This window comes from Canis lupus, chromosome 31, assembly GCF_048164855.1.
Source record: "Canis lupus baileyi chromosome 31, mCanLup2.hap1, whole genome shotgun sequence".
Classification (NCBI taxonomy): Eukaryota; Metazoa; Chordata; class Mammalia; order Carnivora; family Canidae; genus Canis; species Canis lupus.
The window spans coordinates 3,321,514-3,332,329 of NC_132868.1; the positions used below are offsets into that span (position 1 = coordinate 3,321,514).

A 10,816-nucleotide genomic window follows, 5' to 3' on the forward strand; every position below is an offset into this window, starting at 1 on the left:
TGTAGTAGTTAAGATGGAATGATTCTGGGTTCCTAAAATAGCTTATTAAATTTTTCCTTTCTATTACTGTAGAATCATGAATGAAGCAGAACTGAATTTGCAAAAAAATATTGTAAGAGAGGCATGGATTCTGAATATGGGGAAAAATCAGAGACTGGGATCATATTCAGATTCTAGGAACAAAAGAGATAAGTAAGTTTAGATGTGAGTACCTTGCCCTTTGAGTATTGTCCTGCCCTAACCTTCCAATGGCTTCACTTACTTAATCTAAAATATACATTATAGTCATTTTAATAAAAGTGAACTTATTAAGGTAGAAACCTATTAACACATCTTTATTATCGCCATACACAGAACTCTTTCAACTGCTGAGCCACAGCAAATTCAGCAGAACACCTTAATAAGTCAGGATCAATACGTTTAGATCAGGAGTCTAATTTGGATAAATGACAGTAAGGAAAATTCATCTGTTGAAAAAAGTGAGAGTGATGTTAGGGGCTAAGACTGATGGATACATAGAGCAAGTAAAGTAAGAATAGAGAAAATGACATTCATTGAGGCCTCAACAGAGGCAAGGGCAAGCAAAAACAAATGAAGGAACAAAATCAAAATCAATTCTGTGAGTCAAGTGTGTAACATTCAGTCTTAAATTGTTGATTGCATTACAATGTATTCTGAATACTTGGTTACTCCAAAACTTCAAAAAGAAGCAGTGCATTCACAAAAAGTGTGGAAGGAAGGAAAACAGTGTAGATAAACATGCTGTAAAAAGATTCCAGATTCAGTGGGGCCAATCATACAGCAGAGTTCAGTGGTCTAGGAGTTTATAAGAAGACGAGTGCCAGCCCTCTGAGGATTCTCCCAGACGACTAATTATTGGTGACTGAAATACTGTATTTGAACATTAGAGACAATGATCCCCTCAGGCAGGTTTCTCCAGACACCAAAAACTTGAGTTACTTAAAAAAAAATGTATTTATTTATTTTAGAGAGGGAAGGGAGAGGCAGAGTGAGAGGGAGACACAGAAACCTCAAGCGGACTCCCCACTAAGTGCAGAGCCTGATGCGAGTCTCAATCCCAGGATGCTGAGATCATGACCTCAGCTGAAAGCAAGAATTGGCCACTTAAACGACTGACCCACCCAGGCACCACCCAAAACTTGAGTTACTTAAAGGTATATTTGTCCATGTATGTTACTAGAATGGTATATCTTCTATACTCACTCTTCTAGTAAAAACAACTTCAAAAAAAGAGGATTCATCTGAGTTTTTAAAGCAATTATATGCCCAGAAATGGTCTTAAGATAGGTGAAGAACAATGAATTATTGGGCCTCCATTTGTAAAGTGTGGTCTGCACAGAAGTTTCACTGGTATCAATTTGAAAATTGTGGAACATATAGAACCTCCAGCCCTGACCCCAGACCACTGAATCACAACCTGAAATTTATCAAGATGTCCACATGACTCAAATGCTTCCAAATCACCATTGATTTCAGTTGCCTCTTGCTGTGTAACAAACTAGTCCAAGTTTATGGCTTAAAATTAAAAAAAATACTGTAATATTGCTCATGTGTTTTTGAATTGATTGGTCCTTCTGCTGGACTCCTTGGGAGTATTCTATGCTGCAGCGACCAGACAGTAGCTCATGCTGGAACATTCAAAATGGCCTCATTCATGAGTATGTACCTCAGTGGGAATAGCTGGAAATCTGGGACCTCTTTTTCTCAATCTCTCTTATCCCTCCTTGTGGTATGTTAGACTTCTTTTCAAAATAGATACCAAGCACATTGCAACAAAAAACAAGCTTCAGAGTACATAAGCTGAAATGCTTACCAAGCTTTGACTTATGTCATATTTGCCTACCTTCCATTGACCAAAGCCAGTCACAAGACCAAAGTCAGAATCCATGTGGGAGGGGGAAATTCAGTCTTTGAATTTCAGTGTCATGGTTCTTTAAGGATCAATAAATTTATAGTATGCCCCACTATTCTCAAGAATTTCAGTTCACTACAGTTCATGTTTGCCAGTGGAAGTGGCAATGGCATAAGCCCATTACAGGCTGTCCCTTTAGTCAAGATGTAGTACCAAATTAAGGAAAAGTCTATACTGACAAAAGAAAGAGTGACTAGGATGGATTTCTGAGGGCCGGTCCTCCCTTTCCTTACAGTCTATACAGCTAACCCCCAACAATACAAAGCAAAACATCAAAAATAAGTGGAGTCACTAGGGCCAGTAAACATCAGCCTGTTTGTCACCACTTCATCACATCAGTGAATTAACTTTCTTGATGACACTGCTGAGAATTGCTAGACCAAAGAAAACCAGATAGCAGTACCTAGAAAAGGAAACTGTATTGGCTAAGATATCAGCTTTTAATTAATATGCGTTATTCCTCATGAAAATGTTGTTCTTAGAGGTAAAACACACCCATCAATTTTCTAAGTGATAAATAGTGGATCATTTTGCATTTGGCAATCAAAATAACAGGGGCCCTAAACCCTATTTTCTCAAGGCAAAGAAACATTATTGAGACTTATGTAGGACTTGTGTTCAAACACAATCAATACATCTTGTCCTTTTAATAGGTAAATGAATCCAAACTTGATTAAAAGAATTAAGCTGGCCAAAAAGAAGTATGGCTAGTTACAATAAAAATTAATTATTTGTTCAGGATACTCATTTGGTCTGCAAATGTAAAATAAATAAGATAAACAGAGCTCTCTACCATTATTGATCATGATGTCTTATAAGAAAAAGGGAATTATATGGCATTCTTTAACAGAATTTGACTTCCACAGAAGGGTTGCATTAAATTGAGTTGCCTCTAAGTCTGAGGAGTAAGAACATGAGATCATTGGGTGACCCTCACATTTAAAATCAGCCATAATTTTACATTACTGTCTACAAGTAATTTGGCAAGCCTGTCTGAGCATCAGTTTCGGCTAATATAAAGTCTCAGCTATAATACACTTTTGGAAAGTTTTATATGTTGTAATCAGAGTTGAGGGCACTAATGGGTCAGTGATAAGAAGCCTCAGCTTCTGGCATATTCATTGTTCCATGACCAGAGATAACATTAAAATTTATATGCATAGAGTAAGAACAGCTTCATTCATCTTTGTAGTCATAAAGCGTAGTCACCAAACAACACTTCTCCACAGAAATACTTCTGGGAGACTTATCCTGCCTTCCAGTCTCCGGAGACCTGAATATATGGCCATGTCTCACATAGTTGCATCACTAGAATAAGAAATCAAATACTCAAAAAGTCACAATTTCTCAAATAATGGATCTTTTCGTTCTCTCAGAAGTTGAAATGCAATGCACGGAATTCGATGATAAAGGTCAAGAATAGAATCCATAAAGGTGCAAATGTCTTATGTAGTAAAATGATAGCAAACACTCAGGCTTTGAGATAAAAATCAGAGCTTGAGTTCTGTGAAGCCAAGGGAAGCCCTTCAGTGTGAAAGACATGGCTTCCACTATTTTATAGGTAGTCTTTCTGAGGAGTTGGTGTAAATTTTAAATGTTTTGATAGGTCCAGGGAAGAAGGGCAGTGGAATTGATACACTATGTCTCTTTAAGACTGTCCTGAAGACATTCGACATTTGTTTGCCTTTACCTGACCCCTGTGTAACATCCTTGGGTTAAGGCAAATTTAGAAACCTCGTAAGTACATATAGTTTACAGGGAAACAAATAAGATGGCAAAGCCACCTGAAGTTTAAGAGGGAGAGCCTGGAAAGAGAAAATCTCAAAGAGTCCTCCTAGAAACCCACCCAAATATGTGGATCAGGATAACCTGTGCACATGTGCTAGCCTACATACAGGCAGGAACAATCAGAGAGAAATAGGAGCACACCTGCTAACATTGTTCAAGCTCTACATGCGCTCAGCAACACAGGGCAGAAGCACAAAAGGAATGTCAGAAAAGGAATGTTTTAGCAGACACAGAAAGATAAACTATACCTATGCCGGGTCAATTCCTATCAAGATAGACTTAAAATAGCATCACACTTAACCCTGGCACTCTAAAACACTGTGCACAGGACCAACTTTGCACCTTTTTTCAGGACCAATCGAGGGACAACTTCCAAGCTTATCCCTGACTGAATATGGCAGTCATGGGTTGGGTTGTGCTCTCCGTTCATGTGTTGGAGTCCTAACCTCAGTACCTCAGAGTGCCAGCTTATTTGGAGATGGGGTCTTAGAGAGGTAATCAAGTTAAAGTGAGGTGATTGGATGGATCTCCATCCAGGATGACTGGTGTCCTTTCTAATACACTTGCACACAGTCACGAATAAAGGTAAGACGGTGTGAAAAAGCATACAGAAAAGACAGCCACCTACAAGCCAAGCAGAGAGAACTGGGAAGGATTCTTCCTTTATAGTCTCCAGAAGAGGCTAACCCTGCTGATACCTTCAGGTTGGACTTCTAGCTTCCAGAATTGTGAGATAATGAATTTTTGTTGTTCAAACCACCCAGTCTATAGTATTTTGGTACAGGATCCCTGACAAACAATTACAAGGGTATAAAGATCTGCAAACCCCTTGGACTATAATATTGGCTAGGCATACATGCAATAGCAGAGGAGAGAAATCTAACTGGCCAAGGGGGCATAAAGCACAAATTCTGAACAAAAAGTGGCAGATGCAGATCCAGGGATGACTCTTAGGTGATTAGGCCAATAAAACACAGGGAAAGATCTGTGTGGGGACATCAGAGGCTGTACAAAGTGGGAAAACAGACTTTGCAGAATTAGTCCATCATGTCTCTAAATAAAGAAATAAAGAAGTAAACAAAGACGACAATATCAATATCGAGAATGGATCATGATCCAGAGTTGCTAAAGTATATTATTTAAATTATTTTCTACAAAACGTGAAACATGCAAATAGAAAGGAAAATTTGAACCATACACATTAAAAAGAACAGAAATAAAAACTGTCACAGAGGTGGACCTGGTAGGGTTTGCAAGCAAAGCCTTCCCAGTATTGCTTGTAAATATGTTAAAAAATCTAAAGGAAACCATGCTTAAAGAATTATAGGAAGGAAAGATAACAGTGTCCCATAAAATAAGCAGATGTGTATAAAAATTATTTTAAAAAGTGGAAATTATGATATGCAAAAGTACAATAACTGAAATTAAAATTTCAATAGAGGAGGCTCAATAATAAATTTGAGTTGGCAAAAATAAAAATACACAAACTTGAAAGTGGGACAGGAGAAGTTGCAATCTGAAGAAGGAAGAAAGATGAAGAGAGCTCCAGAGAAATGTCATAAAACCCACAAATGTATGATTTTATTTATAAGAAATATTCACAATAGGCAGATTTATGTGACCAAAACAGATTAGTGGGATTTGGGGTTCTACATAGAAGGAGTTTGGGAGTTATTGCTCTCTTCTACCAGGAAGTAAAATGCTGAATAGAGCAATAGTTATTGCTCTCTTCTACCAGGAAGTAAAATCCACAGTCTTCTTGGAAAATCACTGCCCCCAAGTTTGGAGAGGCAGGTGTTTATGGGGAATTGCAGTTTACGGGAGCAGAGGTTCAACGGGGTTTCCACCAGGGGAAGTAGTGTCAGAGTAGGAAAACCTGCACCGTAACTGATGAGATGCTTGAGGTCCAGCAGGGAGACTTGAGAGTTAAAACCTTCTGTGGGAACCAGTCTAAAACAGACCCCACAATATTGTGAGATTTACGTCATATTTACACATTTAGAAATCACAGGAACACCTGGGTGGCTCAGTGGTTTACCGTCTGCCTTTGGCTCAGGGAGCGACCCTGGAGTCCTGGGATGGAGCCCCACGTCATGTCCAGCAAACAGCCTGCTTCTCCTTCTGCTTGTGTCTCTGCCTCTCTCTCTTTCTCTGTTTCCCATGAATAAATAAATAAAATCTTTTTTACAGAAAAGAAATCATATCAATTTCTGTGACTTGAAAATCACATATCAGCAAATGGAGAAAAAGTATTTGGTGAAATTCAATACCTGTTCATGTTAAAAACTCTCACTAAACTAGGAATAGAGGAGGAACTTCCCCAACTTGATAAGTAATATCTATGAAATACCTACAGCTACATCATACTTAATGGTGAAAAACTCAAAGCTTTTCCACTAAGGTTATGTCCAAAGCAAGGATGTCCCCTCTCAGCACCCTTTTGCAACATTCTGCTGGAAGTTCTAGCTAGTGCAATCAGACATAAAAAGTAGATGAAAAGTATACAGGTGGCAAATGCAGACATAAAACTGTCTTTGTTCAGAGGTGATATGATTGTCTATGTAGAAATTTGAGAGAATGAGCAGGAAAACTTCTGGAACTAATAAGCTATTATAGCAAGCATGATTCTAGTTCTTGCTCTTACAATACTGTTGGAAGTGAAAGTCCATCCATATGTCTTCAATCTCTCTCTTTTTCTTCTTCAGAGAGGGTAGTTTCTTTTTTTTTTTTTTTTTTTTTTTGAGGGTAGTTTCTTTTGATCTACATTCAAGGTCACACATAAATTTGTCTCCAATTTGCTATGGGTCTAAACAAGCATTTTTATACATTTTAGTGATTCCACTTTTCAGCTTTGAAAATTTTATTTTTAAAAACATAATTTCAATTTCTCTTTTGATAGTCTTTACCTGAATATGTATTTTCCCTTATTTAAAATATACACTTAGGAGCCTCTGGGTGGCTCAGTGGTTGAGTGTCTGCCTTTGGCTCAGGGCATGATCCCGGGGTCCTGGGATCGAGTCCTGCATCAGGCTCCCTGCAGGGAGCCTGCTTCTCCCTCTGCTTATGTCTTTGCCTTGCTCAGTGTGTCTCTTATGAATAAATAAATAAATCTTTAAAAAAATAAAATAAAATCTACATTTAAAAATTAATTTAGGTGCAATAGCTGTTCTATAATCTTTGTCTAATAAGTTTAATTTCTGATTGTACTCAGAATCTGTCTCCACTGACTACTACTTTTCTTTGGTGTGTCTCATTTTCCTATTTCTTGTTATTTCTAATGGTTTGAATTTGGAATTTGGAAATTGTGGAAAATATACCATTGCGTCTGCTGTTCTAGATGGCAGTTAATTTCGTTGAACTCAACAAAATTTTTCTTCTCTGCATTTCACAAAAATGCCTATCACGTTCTTGTGATTTCTCAGCATTGCTGTTTTATCCAGCCCCCTGGGGGTGTCTCTCTGATTCCTGTGCAATTTACAGCTCTCTGCCAGCCTAGGCTCTGACATCTGACATTTTAAAAACGAGGGCTTCCACTTTCTGTTTCATGAGGTGCAGAATTTTAGGAGTGCACTGTTATAAAAGCAAAACCTTACACATTTTGCCCCATGTGGCTCTATGGTTCAAACTGTCTGTCTCCTCATTGATTCTCTTGGGCCCTGGGGTCTCCATAACTCGTACATATTTATATAGTAGCCAGAGATCTGTGGGGAGCATATGCTCAAGATATGTGTTGCTCCGTGATATCCTTGCTACCTAACTTTCCTCCTTGAATCCCTGACTGTAAACCCCTATTTCTGGCACCTGAGCTAAAGCTCTGTTTCTACTGCTGTTTGCCACAGTTTCAGAAAAGAAGTTTGGTCAGAGATCTCACGTTGGAAAGCCTCAAAATCCTAATTCTTCTGCCTTCTGTTTGCATTTTTTTGAAAGCTTCATTTTTGTGAAATGCTCCTCTGACTTTTGTGTTGTCAGATGCTTCATGGTGTCACCTTCTCCTCCTCCTTCGTCCTTTTTACTAAAGAAACCGCATAGTTTAGTCTAATTCCCAATTTTAACAAAAGGTACAGAAACATAGACCTAATAATTCAAGTATACCAGTCTTATTTCACTATGTAAGAAATGATCAAGCACGAGAACTAAAAGAAGCACTTATATCAGGAAACTAGAAAAAGCAGAACATTATAGACCAAAGAAACTGGGAGGAGAAAACTAGTAAAGGTAAATAGTGAAATTAATGAACTATGCAAAAAAAAAAAAAAAAAAAACAGCCAAATGCATAAATAAACTCAGTAACTTGTTACTTTGAAAATACCAGTTACTATTTATTTATTTTTAATATTTTATTTATTTATTTGACAGAGCGAGCAAGCACCAACAGGCCCAGAGTGTAGGCAGAGGGAGAGGGAGAAGCTGAGAGCCCAACACAGTCAACCCAGGACTCTGGGACCACGACCTGAGCCGAAGGCAGGCACTCGACCACTCAGCCACCAGGTGCCCCACCAGCTACTTTTTTTTTTTTTTTAATTGTATTGGAGTTCAATTTGCCAACATGTACCATAATACCCAGTACTCATCTTGCCAAGTGCCCCCCTTAGTGCCCATCACCCAGTCACCCCAAACGCCCGCCCACCTCCCTTTCCACTACCCCTTGTTCGTTTCCCAGAGTTAGGTATCTCTCATGTTTTGTCTCCCTCACTGATATTTTCACTCATTTTCTCTCCTTTCCCCTTTATTCCCTTTCACTAATTTTTATATTCCCCAAATGAATGAGACCATATAATGTTTGTTCTTCTCCAGCTACTTTTTAGATAAATCACTGAACTGCACCTGGAGCAAAGCATTTCACCAATATGTTTTATCTGACTTTTAAGAAGCAAGTAATCAAAAAAAAAAAAAAAAAAAAAAAAAAAGAAGCAAGTAATCCCAAAGTAATCTAAAAGTCTCCAGATGATAGCCAAAGTTAGAAACTTCCCCAATCAGTTTTGCAACACTAGCGTAGTATTTGAAGGTATGGTAAATAATATAGTTTAAGCTGAGGCCATAAAGACATAAATTCTATGCCCTCTTTTTGCTGACAGTAACTGAACATCGAGAAGAGTTTTCTCACCTTGCAAGTCCAGCCCTTTCAGCATCCCGGAAGAAAAATGGAGGCTCAAGAGACACCGGAGGACTATTCAAATTAGCATTACAATCGACGGGAGATTTATCTAAGTCATCACCTAGAAAGATATCTCCTCCTTTCAAAGTTAATTTATGAGCACACGAAAAGCTAATCTTAGATTTCTTATTATTTAATGCATCTTTACACACTTAGCTCCCCTCCTGTGAACAGAAGATATTACTTTTGAATGAAATTCTATGGAATTACCCTTAACTATCCTAATAGCAGAACAGCTGTGCATGATTAATGTTATTATAATAAATACTATGAGAATTTGTAATAAATTGTCAACTGCCATTATCTGCTACCAAAATAATTCATCACTTTTTAATTTCTTAATTCATAATTACCAACCTAATTAATCCATTTTAAGATTACTCAATTCATTAGACAATTTGATTTGGTTCATTGGCCAGGCCCCAGTATGTATGTAAAAACTATACTTTAAGTCTGTTAATCAGCTGCCCTCTATTGGAACAATGTGCTGATGACTTAATATGTTATTCATGTGAATATTTTATGTATATTCATGTGAACTTTAATTAACCTTATTGAGCTTTGGGAATAAAAATTAGCAATGTTTCTACTCTAATATCCAATAAATGTGCAATCCAGACACTTTTGTCCAGAATGCCACAGGGAATGTTTCACTCATTTTTTAAAATCTATTTTGTTCCTTCTTATGATTAGTAGGAAGTGCATTTTTCTAGCTAATGTGAAAGGTGGAAGTTCAAGCAAAGAAGAATTGCATTATTAGCTGCCTTGTTAAGACATTATATTGTCATTAACTATCACTGCTCAATGTTGAAATTCAAATGTCTATAATATGGGCAAAGGTAAAACATTTTAAGTGTGTGAGCTTTCATTCATATGTTTGTGACAAATATTAACGAAAAAAATGTTTCCACCATCTGTGTTTCCCGTCCTCACAATACTATATGTTGTTGGTCACATATTTCTTTTCCTTTTGCATTCCACAAATGCATGTCTACTTGTCTCAGAATGGTTTGGAAGGCTTTTGTGATTTAAAAAAATGTAGACACAAACAGCAGTTAGTATGATAAGTTTGTACTGAACAGGAGTGCAGGGAAAACTTCCAAGGGTTTTTGATGAGAGGCTGGCAAAATTGTTACAGGGTATGAAGAAACTAGACAAAAGACGGAAAGATACTCACTGGCTCTCTGTTTCTCTCTGTATACAACACTAGAACTATAGCGTAAACTTCCTAACACTTAGAAATGATTATTTCACTGATGGCCTCAAAATTTCGGACTCAAACTCTCTTCTATAGTTGAATCACGGGTTTCACTGCCTCCACTTGCCATAGTGTGAAGATTTCCAACTGATACTTGGTTTTAATTTAGCAAGTAATTGTACTATACGTAAACGTGCTACACTCACACGAGGGTGGCAAACCGTGTGGGGACTTCATAGTTCACTAAAGTCATACCTTTATTCTTTCATTTAATTTTTCCAACAAAGTTGCATAGCCTCCAGAAACACGCAGTCTTGTCAACGTCTCCAAATAGCAGATTAGCTAGACCTGCTGCACCTAAAATGTTTACTGGTTGGGAGTATAGCAGTAAATCCCGGAAAATAGACTTGGGTCAGCATTCCTTATGTGTTGAAATGGCCTGGGTGGTGTCAAGTCATTGGAAGAAAAAAATGGTGGGGATGACGGGTATCCCCCACTTTTCCTTTCTACCATGCTCTGCTCTTCAGGGTTTGTGTAAGAATAACTAAAAGTTGGAAAGCCAGAGTGGTTTCCATTGTCTGTTTCTTCTTGAATCCATGAGTCCAGGCAAAAGAAAAACAAAAATAAAACAAACTAAAAAAAAAAAAAACAAAAAAAAACAAAAACAAAACAAAACACCTTAATTAGAGTTGGAAAAAAAACTTCAGTGGATCAAAATGCATTAAATGTCCTATGAAAATAT

General features: G+C 37.6%; 1 long non-coding RNA gene across 1 annotated transcript in view; it reads left to right on the forward strand.

Moving 5' to 3' along the window:
• The window catches only part of LOC140622368 (uncharacterized), a 92,863-nt gene extending 83,414 nt beyond the window's left edge, over positions 1-9,449 (forward strand). Inside the window, exons 2-4 of the long non-coding RNA XR_012022134.1 lie at positions 73-192; positions 8,078-8,209; positions 8,797-9,449. This is a non-coding gene — a long non-coding RNA (uncharacterized lncRNA). The remainder of the gene's footprint in view (positions 1-72; positions 193-8,077; positions 8,210-8,796) is intronic.
• Positions 9,450-10,816: the final 1,367 nt, after the last annotated feature.